The 15,290-nt window shown below is 40.7% G+C and overlaps 2 protein-coding genes across 2 annotated transcripts in view; one reads left to right on the plus strand and one right to left on the minus strand.

Moving 5' to 3' along the window:
- The window catches only part of cux2b (cut-like homeobox 2b), a 293,668-nt gene that overhangs the window by 121,990 nt on the left and 156,388 nt on the right, over positions 1-15,290 (plus strand). The gene's annotated exons all lie outside the window — the stretch shown is intronic.
- Positions 3,176-15,290, minus strand: part of LOC109937215 (sesquipedalian-1-like) — a 212,336-nt gene continuing 200,221 nt past the window's right edge. The window contains exon 3 of the transcript XR_007264665.1: positions 3,176-3,243. The gene's annotated coding sequence lies outside the window, so the exon portion shown is untranslated. The remainder of the gene's footprint in view (positions 3,244-15,290) is intronic.

The following is a 15,290-nucleotide window of genomic DNA, read 5'->3' on the forward strand; positions in this document are numbered from 1 at the left end:
GCAGACACGGTTTTAAGGTAGGGCAATATGGTTACTAATTTCCACACAGCAAGCTCTCACAGACAACAATGAAATAATAGCAAGACAATCTGCTTTATTGTCATTTGCTAAAAAATGTTTACTGAATGACAAGATCTCAGTTCTCAGGTTATGTCAGTGTCGCAAGGGCACTGTAAGAATTCCCCTGTACTGCTTTGACCAGGAACTTCTTACAACTACGTGAGAGAGTAGACAGGCGCTTGGTTTAATATCTCATCCAAAGGACAGTAACTCACAAAACACTGCGGCACGCCATCAGTACTACACCGAAGTGTAGCTCTGAATGATGTGCTCCAGGGTTGGAAGAGGGTGTGAATTCTCAGTCTCCTGAATGAGAGGTAAGCATGAAATCCAGGCGGTCACTGAGGGAAAATGTGGAGATGTGAGACACATTATAAAAATCCTGATGCGAATGGGAAGGTGAGAATGAGAGTGTCTTAGACAATCTGCTCCAAATAAACAGAGAACAGCACTTTGAACAAGCAGTTTCTCAGACGATGCTACCCAATTTGTCAACTTAAATCCTGTTGGATGTTTTCTTACAGATATATTGTATTAATTAACAATTTTATTTAAGGTTTATTGGATGCATTACAAAGAGGTTGGGTCAATTGATGTACCCTTGTAAGATTCAGAGATACAGGCTGTGGTCTGCCCAGTTTGTATTGCTACTATTAGCTTTTAATCAGGAGAGCTTAACTCCTGGTTAGTGGAGGATTGAGATATGAGGCTTTCCTTTGGGGATGATTATTCAGCTAGTGCAATCACTTCTATAAGCATTTGTTGTATTTACCTGTGTAATGCTCATTATATTTTATAAGCCTACTAAAAAGCTGTGACATAATTGCGGTATGTAACAATTCAATGTTTGATACTTTCAAGGAATAAAGAATGGTAAAAGTATATTAATGAACATCAACACACTACTATCCGGAGAGTTACTTTTGGAGAGATACAATCTTATTAAAAATTCACAGAACAGATCCTTATTAGATTATAGCTATCAAAAATGGGGCAATTTGGAACTTTGTAAAATTAAAAAAAACTAAGATAATTAGCCGCTTGACATTTATAATGAGCTTCCACTAGATGTTTAGGTGCTCTTTGCTTTTGGAAGGACGAATTAAGGTTGTAATTACTCAAGCTAGTGAGGTGTAAGCATGAAAGCATATACCTCTCTCAGCACAAAAAATAAGAGAAATCTGTACAGCTGACTTTGTTCAAAATTTTTCAAAAACACACTAGTCAAAATCCCACTGGAGTTGAAGGTGGTAAAACCTGGCTGATAACTTCATCCATCTGCCCTTGCGAATATCCAGTTTCATAATTATGTTTTAGAATATAGCTTTGGTTTTAGGAATTGGAATTTGTTTTGATGTAGATGATTGAAGAAGCTGGATTTAGATTCTGAAAGACATCCCAAATATAAATGCAAATCAGACAAGCCTGGGTAAATTCCAGTTAAAAGCCACCCATGGTTAACTTACAAGGTGAGAGTTAGTATTGAGAACACTCAACAATGAATGATACATCTTCAAACTTTTAATAAAGCTAGAAGAACTACCCCTATTTCAGTTAAAGGTACAGATTATTCATTGGGATTTGAAGGTTTTTGATTGTTTTTGAAGGCAAAATAATTCATTTGCATTTTTGTCTGGAATATCCCAAAGTTCCCCACATTGCTATGGAGAGGAGCTGTGGGGGTCAACATGTGTTTTTTTGCTTAATTTAACTGTGTTTCTCCCTCAAGTCACTTGAAGACCTGGGCTTGTGTAATTTGCATCTCACTTGGAGATTGTGTAGGGCTGAGAAGATGGAAATTTACTTACCTTGAAGCTAGTGAAGAACATCTTAGTGACCACCACGAGGAAAGGCAGTGAGCATTGTAGCAGAAAGCAGTCAGCTTGAATAGCTAGCTTGGAATGAGTTGGAAAGAAGCTTGACAAACATTCCAGGTATAACCTGAAGCCAACTCAAGAAGCTGAGGAGTCTAGTTGTTTGGTTCTAAAAGAAAGTTGGGATTTGCTTAGCTGAAAGTTAATGGAAAGATCTCCATTAAGTCTTTTGCATGAGAGAATAGTGGGGACACTGAAGAGACGTCAAAGTGGATTCTGGAGAGTGAATTAATCTTCAAGATTTTGTAAGATAAGGCGAATCTTCCTTTATCAAAACAATAATGCCAAAAGTACAAATCCATACCAGTAACTTGCTCCTTAAAATACAGTAAGTTGTGAGTTAATTACCTTTCAGTTGTCTCTGTTACTCAATGTGTTCAACATTTGTTGATCACGGTAAGACCCTGTCAGGGCGTCCTCCATTCATTCGGAAATTTATTGGGGAAATTGACGATAGCAGCAAATACCTACACAGTATGCTCCTGTCATATAAAGTATCTTCGTTACCGTTTTGTTTTTCCACGGGACGTGGGTGTCACTGACATTTGTTGCCTACTCCTAATTACAGTTGAGAAGGTGGTGGTGAGTTGCCATTTTGAACTGCTGCAGCCATGTCATTAGGAATACAAACAGCACTGTTAGGGTGGGAATTTCAGCAGTTTGACCCAGTGACAGTGAAGGATTGATGAAGCGGTTCTGGGTCAGGATGATTTGTGGCTTGGCGTGGATCTTGCAGGTATTCCCGTGATCTGCTGCCTTTATCCTTCCAGGTGGTAGAGATTGTGGATCCGAAAGGTGCTGTTGAAAGACCCTTATTTGAGTTGTTGCGTTGCATATCGTACACATTGATGCCACTGTGCATTCGCAGTGTGTATGTGGGTGTGGGCTGCTTTGGCGCAGATGGTGTCAAGCTTCTTGAGTGTTGTTGGAGCCTCAGACATCCAGTCAGGTGGAAAGTATTCCGTTACACTCCTGTGATGTGCCTTTTCGATGGTGGACCAGTCTTGGGGAGTCAGGAGGTGAGTTACTCGCAGCAGAATTCCCAGCCTCTGAACCTGCTCTTCTCGCCACATGTCTGAAATCAGAAAATACTTCTGTGACCAAAACCCTGGTTAGAAAAGGGAACATTTTAGGAGTTAACAACAAGTAATACCTTTGATTGAAATATTAAGGTTAGAGTAACTATACCATTTATAGTAATAAGCAGTGTAAAATATTCCACGTTGTTGGCTTTTAACAGTGTTCTTACTCATGATGATTTGACAAGATCTTCCTCCACAAAATCTGGAAGATAGTTGTTTAATTGAACCTGAAGTGAAACAAACACATGTCACCAGCGTCAGCAGAGGGGAACACCTGAACAAAACAGTTGCGAACAGCATTTTAATCTTTTCAACGCAATCCTGACCGAATCAGAGCGAACTGGAAATAAAACTAAAACCAGTTCTGAAGCAATGATATGGTAATCAGTGCTGGCGATAGCAGACAAGCTGCATGAGTGTTCCTCTGTCTGGCCTGGTTGAGCTTTTCCACTTCAATATAATGTCTGTCATCTGGGCTTTGCAGAGTCTTTTCTACTAATGATTACTTTGTAAAGTAAGGAGACCGTTAAAAGCTAATGATGTGGAACACATGTTGGGGAGGAGTTGGAATAAGTACTTGGTTCCCTGTACAAAATTCCTTTCCCTTTAATCTTGCCATTTCTAATGGTAATAAATCAAGCACTAAAGGGTCACTGGTTGCCTATATATTTCAAATTGCCTGGTATGTTCAATGGGCGCTGTTTCCTGAGAAGAAAGGTGAAAGCACAAGGGGCGGTGAAAGCACAAGGGGCAGTGAAAGCTTTAAACAATCTGCTGTTCCTTTTTGGGACCTTTTTAATAGCCATTGTTCTTCCTAATGGTTAAATAAACCTAATTCAGGGCCAAGTTTATTTTCTGAACCATTATATCATTCTTAATTTATTTGTTCTTGGAATGTAGATGTTGCTGGCTGGGTTAGCGTTTATTGCCTGTCCCTAATTACCCGAAAGGAGATGGTCATGGTGAGCTGCCTTCCTGACCTGCTGCAATTTCTGGGGAAGTTGAGACATCCACAACAACATTAGGGAGGGAGTTCCAGCATTTTGATCCAATAAGGATGAAACAATGACGCTATATTTTAAAAAAAGGGCATGTGACTTGGAAGAGAACTTCGAGCTGATGATGTACTCGTGCCCTTCTTCAAGATGGTGGAGGTTGTGAATGTGGAAGGTGCTGCCTATTGAGGCTTGGCAACTAACTGCAGTGTGTCTTATGGATTGTGAATGCCATATATACCATGTTTGCTGGGGACTGTTAATGTGGATGGAGTGCTGATTGACTACATTGCTTTGACTTGGATGATATTGAGCTTCTTGAGTGTTGTTGGTGCCACGTTCAGTCAAGCAATTAGAGAGTCTTGCCTCCTGACTTGTACCTTGTGGACAGGGGAAAGGCTCCGGGGAGTTGGGAAGTGGTTTGCTCATCACACAGTATCCAGTTTCTGGCCGTCCCATATAGTCACAGTGTTACAGTCACTGGTCCAGTTAGGTTTCTGGTCAATGTGACACCCTGCTGCCATGTGACCCCTCACCCCCAGCCAGGATGTTGATGTTGGTGTTCACTGATGGTAATGTCATTAAGTGTCATTAAGAGAGGAAGTAGTTTTAAACATTCTCTTGTTGCATCATGCCCAATACTTGCATGGTGCTGCTAGTCAGCCCAAGCCTGAATGTTGTTCAGTTTTCGTGACGTACAGGCATGGACTCCTTCAGTACCTGAGGAGTTGGGAATTGAAATGAGCACTGTGTAATCACTAACCAACATCCCCATCGGACCTTCTAATGGGAAGGGGCGGTCATAGACTTTCATGTAAAAATGGTTAAAAATGAATACCGCTGTGAGGAAGTCCTGCACTAATGTTCTGTAGCTAGGATTGACGGCCAGTAACCACAACCTTTGTGTTGGAATGTTCCTGCCTGCATTCCCATTGACATCAATTTACTTGGTGATTCGGGGAATCACACTAAGTTAAATGCTACCTTAATGTTAAGGACAGACACCCTTACCTCACCTGTTGAATTTCAGTGTTTTGTCTGTGTTTGGGTCAAGTCTGTAATGTGGTCAGGAGCCAATTCACCTTGCTTGAATCCGAACGGAGTGTCCGTGAGCAGACTATTAGTGAGTAGGTGCAGCTCAATAACACCTTCAATGAGAGTGGCCAAGAGTACCACTGATGGGGTGGGAATTGGCCAGATTAGGTTTACCCTACGTTTTGTGCATGGCTTACCTGAGCAACTTTGCACTTTGTTGGGTAGATGACAGTGATGTAACTATACTTGAATCATTTGGTTAGGGGTGCAGCTAGTTCTGAATTGTGCATTTTCAGTACAGCAACCAGATGTTGCCAGGGACATTTACTGTACCTGGCATGCTCAGCTATTTCCTGAAGTCACATGGAGTCGGTTCAGTTGGCTGAAGATTGGTTCATACGATGGTGTGGACGCGGGAGGAGACCACCATGGATCATCCACTCCACTGAAGGTGGTTGTTCGTACTACAGCCTTGTATTTTTCACCAACATGCTGTGCTCCCCACTGTTAGGGATGGCAATGTTTTCAGAGCTTCCTTCTCTCATTTGTTATTAAATCGTCCATCACCATTCAGGACGGGATGTGGTGAAACTGCAGCATTTTGTTTTATTCTGTTGATTTGAGGATTGCTTCACTTCATCTACAGCATGCTGCTTCCACTGTACGCATTTAGCTCGGTGTTGTAGCTTCACCAAGCTGGCAGAGTAGCCCTTCAATTTTAGGTACGGTTGGCTCTGGTTTTCAGATGCCGTTCTGTAGTCCTGGTTGACTGTTCTGTTCACTCGATGGTAATGGTAGAGTGTGGGATATGCCAGGCTGTGAGGTTCCAGATTATAGATGAATGCAGTTCTGCCGCTGACTTTCCACAGCACTTCACAGAAGACCATTTTGAAGCTCCATTTTGAATCTATCCAGTTTAGTGCGGTAAGAGTGCCACACAATAGCTTTCCCAATTTTGGCACAAATCCACAAATGTTCATAAGGTTGAATGGGCCCTTGACTGGCCTGGATCCAATGACTTGATTAATACTGGGTCATCCAGCAAATTTTGTTTTTATAGTTTTTTTGTAGTTTTATTTTCTCAAAAATATACTTTATTCATAAAATTTGTAAGAGTACACTACAGAACATTTCCACTTGAAAATTACAGAATTTGTGATAAAATTCAACTTGTCTCCAGGCAACAGGTTCTGCACTTCATTGTTTCAATGAAACTGAAACGTTCTTAATCTTTACAATATACACTTCATGTCAGTGGACAGCTTGAGAGCAAACATTTCAGATTGAAAATTACAGCAAGTGCGGTTGAAATCAACATTTCCCCAAATATCATACTCCACTCTGAGGTGCCTCATTATAATTTCAATGCTGTTGATGTTCACAATGTACATTCAGTGTCAGACATATATCCCAGGGTGTTCTACATAATTTTCACCCCTACAGTGAACTACGAGTGGCTTAACAGTTCTTCAAAATAATTTGGTACAACTGAGTGGCCTGCTCAGCCTTATCAGAGGGTATTTACGAGTGAATTGATTGTTGTGAATTTGGTGTCACTCTTAGATGAGAATATGAATGAATTTCTTTCCCTTAAGGGGCTTGGTGAACCAGATTGGTTTTTATGATAATTCGGTCACAATTACTGATGCTAGCTCTTTTGACCAGATTTGCTTCATTAATTGAATTGACGTTCTCCAACTGGAGCAGTGGGAGTTGATCTCAAATCTCGAGATGACTATTATAGATTTCTGAATTACCCATTCAATAACCACTACCTTTCTGTACCTCCTACAGGTTAAGAGGTATACATTGCGATTCCATCCTTTCATATCTTTTTCATGGATGGTCTTCAGATTTGTTGTCGTTTAAGATCAGTGGGATTTCAAAGAAATAATAGGAGCTGCACACTGTATTGTGCACAAAGGCAGAATTTCAATGTCATTCAAAATTAGTAAACCAGGGGAGCATTGCTTCTCATTGTGGACTTACTGGTAATTACCCATTGATTAATGCATTTTCTTCCCTCTGTGTTGCACCCAGTGTCTCTTTAAGGCCATTATGTATGGATGTTTCCTTCTACCTCTTGCTTCTTGAAAGCCATGAAGCTACAGTGGACACTTGTAAGTCTCTGTACATCATCCAAGTGGCCATTTCTATGCAATGCTAGAACAGGGAGACTTTGAAGACTATTTGGTGCGTGACTTTACAGTTCAAGAAACACTTTCACATTTTAAATCTATGTTCGTATCGATTTGCGTATATGTTTGATTGCGTGATAAATGTTGGCATTCTGATTTCAGACGTATTCGCCTATGAGGTAACTGTGCCAGAAACTGCCCTTCACAAATGTCTAGCCTGCGCATTTCAAATTGGCCACATTAGCAAATAAAAAATCTGCGTAAGAGACTTGAGTAGTCTAGATTTCAAAGGCTGGACTTCTGCGCTTGTGACCTGGTCAAGCTGTAGACTAGCTGGTAGAGCATTCCTGGTTATCAATGATGGCAGGCCATTCAGCCATGGAGTTGCTGGATGAATTAAATCCGATTTCACTCATCTGTGATTTGGAAATTTGATCTCTGTGTAAGGCTCATTTTTCTAGTGACATGGAACATGGAACAATTTTGACCTTGTGTTAGTTATTGGTTGAAATTGTTCTTCAGAAAACAGCAAGCTTGTAATGAATATTCCAGTTCTGTGAAGGTTCTTGTTTTTTGCAGTGGTTAAAAGTTAATTAAAAGCTGCTGCTGATATCATTACTATTTGGTTTACTTAACCTTCTCACTGTAACACTCCCTGACATATTGAGGTGTGATGTATCATATTAATTGCTCCTTCACGCAGTGACAAATGTATAAAATCATGCAATTAAGGCCTGGTGTACATACACAGATCTTTCATCATATTGGTCTGTGAGAGGGAGCCTTTAAGAGGTGACCATGTGGATGAAGCAGTTATTGTTTTAAGTACATTTCTATAAAGCTTGTCCTTTTGTAAGATTTTGTAACATTTTCTTATACAAAAGGTCCAAGCCACAGTAGATGTTTGACTGTCTGACCTTGAATGGGGAAAATGTTTTGCAGTTAGTTCCCTGCTACTATGAAGAGGAAGCTCTGACTTTAGATCATATAATTGTACAGTTTAATTTAGCATTGTTTCACTCTGTTATCCGGCATTAATACTGAATATAAGCTGTTTCTGGTTGAAATAAAAACTGCTCCATTAACAAAGCCAAATAAAAGCAAACTACCATGGATACTAGAGATCTGAAAGAAAAACTGAAATTCAGCAGGTCTGATAGTGTCTGTGGAGAGAGAAACAGACATAGTGTTTCATGTCTGAAATAATTCTTCTTCAGAACTGAGAGGGGCAGAAAAATGCTGGTTTCTGTGCTGTGGACAGTGGGAGAGGTGGAGTAAGTGGAACAGATTGTGAGGGAAAGGCAAAGGGAGTGCTAATGGTGATAAGGGAGTGATCGAGATATAAAATAGGTGTGAATGATGAGTGAGAAAATGACCATTCTGCTGAGACCAAAGCCAACAAGACACAAACAAGCCTTGGAGAGGATAGAGGTATGGTTGTAATCACAGATGTCATGCTCTGAAGTTGTTGAACTCAGTGTTGAGCCCTGAAGGGAAGGCTGTAAAGTGCCTAAGTGGAAAATAAATGCTGTTTGTCTAGCTTGTGTTGGACTTCATTTAACCATCGCAGCACACCCAGGATGGAAATGTTAGTATGGGGAAGGTGGCCTATTGAAATGACAAACACCTGGTAGGTCGAGGGTCATTCTTGCAGACAGAGCAGAACTGTACCACAAAGCAGTCACTCAGTCTCTATTTGGTCTTATCAGTGTAAAGGAGATCACTTATGAGCAGCGAATGTAGTAGACTAAGTTGAAAGAAGTACAAGTGAAATGCTGTTTCACCCGAAAGGTATGTTTGAGACCGGGGACAGTCAAGAAGGTAGAGGTAAATGGGTAAGTGTTATACTATCTGCGGTTGCATGGGAAGTTGCCTTGGTGGGGAGGTAGTGAGGAAATGGTAGAAGTTATAGTGGAGTGGACCAGGATATCATGGAGGGACGGGTCCCTGCAGAATGCTGACAGTGAAGGGGAGTGGAAGATGTGGCAGAAATGGCAGCGGATGATCCTTTGAATGCAGAAACACTTAGGGAGAAAAGTGAGGACAAGGCTACCCTGTCATTATTCTGGGAGGGCAGGTGAGGGTGGAAGTGGGTGTGATGTGGCAAAGGGCCCTACTAGTCACGGTGAGAGGGAGTCCTCGGTTAAGGAGAAAGGAAGACATGTCAGAGGCACCCCTCTGGAAGGTGGTATCATTGGAACAGATGCAACAGAGATGGAGAAACTGGGAGAATGAAACAGAGTCCTTGAAGGAAGCAGAGTCTAGTCAAGGTAACTGGGAGTTAGTATTGGATATTGGCGGTCAGAAATGGAAACAGGGAAATCAAAGAAGGGAAAAGAGTCAGAGATGTACCAGATGAAGATGAGAAAAGGATGGAAATGGGAAGCAAAACTGATGAATTTTCCAATTCCGGTTGAGAGCAGGAAGCAGCACGGATGACATGAACTCATCAATGCATTGTGGGTGGGGGCCTGAGTAGGAACGTTCCACATATCTCACAAAGAGGCAAGTATAGCTAGGACCCATGCAGGTGTCCACAGCCACACTTCTGCCTGTGAGAAAGTGGGACAAGTTAAAGGCGAAGTTGTTCAAAGTGAGAACAAGCTCAGCCAGGCAGAGGAGGGTGATGATGGATGGGGACTGTTCAGGTCTCTTTTCACGAAAGAAACGAAGAACGTTCAGACCATCCTAATGGGAGATATACTCGCAGCTGTTCCTCGAGCCTTTTCTGCTCTTATCCCACATTAACCAGGATGTTTTAATAAAAAAAATCTCTTGAGGAAAAAGTCTCTTCAAACTGAAGTAATGAATATAGATTTTAAATGTCAATGATATAGTGTTTCCAAAAAAATAGTAACCATAATAGCCTCTTGAATTCATAATTCAACTTTAGGCCCCACATTTCATCAATCACTAATACAATTTGTTTTCATTTCTGCAAACCTCAGTGCCACTTCAGCCCTAACACTGTTGAAATTCTTATCCATGCTTTTCTACCTTCTGAGTCCATTATCCCAATGCCTTCCTTAGTAGCCTTACATGCTTCACTTTCCATAATCTCAACCAGACCAGCCTATCTCCAGGTCCACACCAAACTTGGTCATGTGTCAAGCTACCTCCACTAACCTTCATTGGTACTTTAGCCTGAAATGCCTTTGGGTTAAAATTTGTGTCCTTGGCTACAAATCCTGTCACCGTTTCATCCCATCCCATCATTTGCAGTTTTCCATCCCCTGCCCCATTGTACATTTTGTCCATTTTCCCATTTCTTGTATGACCTTCAGAAATCCAGTCCCACTTTGAATGCACTTATAAGTCTCTGCTCTCCACTTCTCTTTCCACCTTTGAAAACTCATTTTTGACCTAGCATTTTGTTACCCGATCTAATCTCTCCATCCAATACCTGTTTCTGTATTTAATTCCACGTTATGAAATGTCTCGGAATGTTTTTAATATTCCAAGTAAAGTATAAGTGCGTGTTGCTCCTGACAGTGTCAGACCTATGACTGACTTATTCTTTGAAGGAAATGTCATGTAAGTATTGATTGATTAGATCATATCTGATTTCTTCTCATCAGCAGCACCTCAAACAGCCTATCTTGACATGTAGTGTCTGAGCATGTCTTTCTGAAGTTAGCCAGAAGCTGACACTGAATGTTGTATTGAGGGAGTGCAGCACTATCTGAGGTGATTTCTTGTCAACAGGATGCAAAAGATCCTGTGCCAGGATTGAAAGAAGTTTGGGAAGCTCTCTGTGCCAGGAGTTATCACTGAACCACAGGCTATCCAGTCATTTACATCATTGCCGTTTGTGGGATCATGCTGTGCGCAGTTGCCACACTTCTTGGTTACAGCGGTGATTGAAGCCGAACGTAGGTTATTGTCTGTGAGATGGTTTGGAGTGTCCCTGACTCTGTGAAAAGGGCTCAATGAATGCGTGTTCTTTCTTTCACAGACATTTTAAAAAGTACGATTGGCTTTGAAACTGGAATAACATCCAAGTTTGGTTTATTTACACTGACCTTTAGAAACGAGCTGTGCGGGTGCTCAGGAGAGTTGGCAGTGAAATGATATCATATTGCACCATATAACCAGTCCAGCACACTTCATTGCCTGGAGTTGTGCAGCACAGATTGAAAAGGCAGAATTAAATCAAGGTGAGGTTTAAGTGCGCCAGGTATAAATGTTGCTGTATGGAAGTTACTTACAACTTTTTGAATTTTTTTCACCAGTGTGATGGTTTGCATTGGACTTGACACCAGGACTAATTGTGTTATGGATTTACTACAGAACAACTTTTAGAATACCTAGCCCTTTAATCAATCAAGTCCATTCCTAGTGGGAAGCAATTTGCTCAGAGTCTTTTGTAGCGCTGTTGGGTCTTATTGGTAAGCACATTACAGCATTCATCTACCTTTTCAGATCATCACAGTTTGATAGAAACTGGAAGAAGGTACGTGTGAGGTTGCCTGAGTGGTACAGGTTCCCTAGATGGTCTGTTTATTGACTGCCTGGATCTGGCTACATGTTCAGATTTTTTGGAAGGAAGAAGCATGAAGTCAGTTTAAATTAACTGATTGAAATAACCGACGGAACACTCCTGCACGCTGCTTTGTTTGAGGTGAGACCGCCTTTGGGGTGGTCTGTCAGACACAGTTTGCAGATACCATTTATTTGAGATGAGCACAAGAGCTTTGTCAGGGCAGAGCAGATGTTCATCTCATGTCTGTTTCTGCTATTTGATGAGAAATTTATTGCTGTTCTGCTGGGTTTATGTTTGTCTACTGTGGAGTCTATTAGACGGACGAGTGGTTGGCAGAGTGCCAGGAAATGCTGTTTAGTTGAAATCCGTGCACTGGCTGCTGCCTTTGGGAAGCAGCAATAATGCATTTGCTGGGCTTGTCTGATTGGCTGATTGATTTTGTGTGATTTGATTTATTGATCAATACCCTTAAGTTTGACATCATTGCTGGTGAACTAATCTTAAGGTGTTCAAGCCATCTTTGCGTTGCAGAGAAGCAGAACTGATAAGGAATGTCTGAATAGAATCTGGGCTTATCTTAATCATCCAGTGCCCTGTGCTGCCTTGGCAGCATGTACAGAACACAATCACTAGGCAGAGCGGTGGAGATCTATAAATTGATGGAATCCAAAGCCTCCAGCATCGATTACCATTATAACAAACAGCAGTGCATAGAATGTCTGATTATTTTTAGACAAAGATTCTGTGCTCTCAGCAACAATTTTGCTGATGCTGTCACTGTGTCAGATATCTGCTGCTGATTGCAATTAGTTGCAACACAAAAAGAATCAGGGCTGTGGAGGGGTAACCATTTCAGTAAAAAAAAACACTTTTTTTAGACCTGTGTGTAGCCCCTTTTGTGAGGGGCTGAAGTCAGGGGGGGAGATCACACTCTGCTTGCCCCCCTCCTGAATGTGCCACCCACCTTGTGGAGTTGTGCCTTTGGGAGGTACCCATGTGTAATTTACCCAAGTGCTGATTGTCTCCTGAGAGGCACCGTTAGGATTGTTGGCAAACTATTGGCAAAGGTGGACATTTGTCAAATTCAGATTTGTCCTTGCTAATTCTTTCATGGGATATGGGTGTTGCTTGTAACACTGATAGCCCTTTGTGAGCCACAAGGTGCCTTTTGGCTTTTTGGTACAGGTTTGGTGTAGCTGAGTGGTGTGCTAGGTTGTTGCAGAGTTCAGACATTGAAGCCACGTGCTGGCTAGACTGGATAGCAAAAGCGGACTTCCTTCCCCGAAGGACATTAATGACCTCTAGGGATTTTACAACAATTGATAGTTTCATGGCCACCATCACTGAGATTAGCATTAAAATCTTGCTGTATTAATCCATTGGATTTATTAATTGAATTTAAACTTCATGGGTCTACATTTTGGGAACTCTTTTAACATGTGGTTTAATGCCACCTGATGAATTCGGGTTCAAATAAAAATACAGACTGGTCAAAGAGAAGACAAAGTTCAAGAATTGTCTTCAGGCATAGACTTCAAAGTAGTGCTACATTAATACTAAACATTGCTACACATGGTCATTATAGATATAGCAGATCGTAACTTGTAGTTACATTAGCTAAGGAGTTAGCCATCTTCTTCGTATGTCCAGGTGATCATGTGAGTGTTCCAGAGAGAGTGTAGTCTAGTTTGGTCTAGTGTGTTGTAACTGCACACACTGTGCTATTTGTGCTCGATGATGTGCATCGTTGCAAAGATGCTTCAGAGTCCTGAAGCCCTTCTCCCACAAACAGAACCAGAAACCCAGAAAACTAGCTTGATCCTCTGGATAACTAGTCCTGATCCTACTAGTCTAATGACATTACCACAATGCCAGCATCTAATCAAATTCTTAGTTATGTGCATAAGATTTCGAGCTGAGCCTGCTACGTAATTACGAGAAGGAGAGAACTAAATCTGCTCTGCAGCTTTCCATTTGAAGGATACTAACGTTGTTTGTAGGTGCTTACCATAACCTTGGCTGAGATCAGTGAGCTCAGTGTTGCGCAGAGATCAAACTTGGGACTTGTTGGTCAGCAGTTTACTGGATAAACTCATTAACCATTGGGTAAGCCCCTGAAGGATTGTCTTTTGATATAGCTCATTCTTAATGCTGATTTTAATTTTTAATCTTCCAAGCTTACATCTTTATACAGTTTACTCATTAATTCTTTTTAGTCATCTGATTTCCTGCCACTAATTATCTATAGCTGAATTCATTTCACACCTTGTAACTTCATACATAGCTTAATAGATGCATGGTGTGCGATGTTGCCATGGCATATAATGAACAGGCTTAAAACTTTCCTGTCAAGCTGTGTTCCTGGAGTATTGATGTTTGCAGGAAGAGCCTCACATATAGTAGGTAACCTGCGGTAGAATATCATCTTTTTAAAAATCCCATCTAGTACTGAGCATGACCTATCTGATAAAGGCTAAAAAATATACTTCTGCTTTAACTGAATTGTGCAGATTTTAGAAAATTGATTATTTTTCTCATCTATGCAGGTCAATGAAAATGTTCCTGATTTGTAACAGGAAGACAATTCTAATAAAACTGATCCCTTTCACTGATTTTGTTTGATTAAATGTTTACAGATTTTCCATTCAATGTTTCTGAGAATGTTCACATTAGAACTAACAGAACGTATTGAATATTGGTCAGATCAACAAACTATCTTGGGTCAGCTATCAATATAACATTATGGATAAAAATATTAGTGGCAATTCCTGGATAAAAAAATGGAATGGGAACTTAATCATGCAGAAAATCAGTTGACAATTGAGTCTTCAAAAGAAATTAGCTGAATTGTGATAAGTTGACATTAGAAGAATTACATTTATATTATTCCTGAAGCAACAGAAACATAGAGATATTTTACATTCCTGTTTTAAAGCAATTTACTGAAAATTGAACTGCTGTATTTTACAACTGTGAAATTTCTGCTGTTACCATAAAATGCCATTTCTTGTGATTGATTCCTTTATTAAATTTGAAATTCACTTTGTTTCTAAGGCTCAAACCATCTAATCTGTCATCTAATTCCTGATCCTACTGTATTTAGCAGTTAATGCAAATTTATTCATTTTCATATGTGTTAGAAGTATTTTATGTCAATATGCTTCTATGTGGTGTTCACAAGGAAGCACAACAAAGAATTGAATGACATTTTCTTCTAAATTGTGTGACTTTGAAGTTTATGAAATATTTTCATCTGGCAAGATATATACTTGTGTGTGTATGAGTGTGTGTATATTTGTGGGTTTCTTGTTCTTGCTGTTGTTATTTTCCTTCCTACCCTCTAGCCATTTGGCACCAACTTCCTCCCTTATCATTTCTGCTGCTTGTGGAGATACGGTTCATTGGACAGTCTTTGTCTTCTGGTACCTCACTCAAGTGACCTTGAACACAGGTCATGGTGGTATTGGCCAGTATTCAGCCAGTCCCCCTGTTCTTGACCTTCCAACTGGGGTCACTGATTTTCAATCTAGAATGGGAATCCAGGTTGATTTTTTTTTCTCTCTCTCTAATTGAGAGGCTCGCAGGCCAATGGCGGTACTACTGCAGAGCTGAGATCAGCTGAT

The sequence above is a fragment of the Rhincodon typus genome, chromosome 24, assembly GCF_021869965.1.
Source record: "Rhincodon typus isolate 14 chromosome 24, sRhiTyp1.1, whole genome shotgun sequence".
Lineage (NCBI taxonomy): Eukaryota > Metazoa > Chordata > Chondrichthyes > Orectolobiformes > Rhincodontidae > Rhincodon > Rhincodon typus.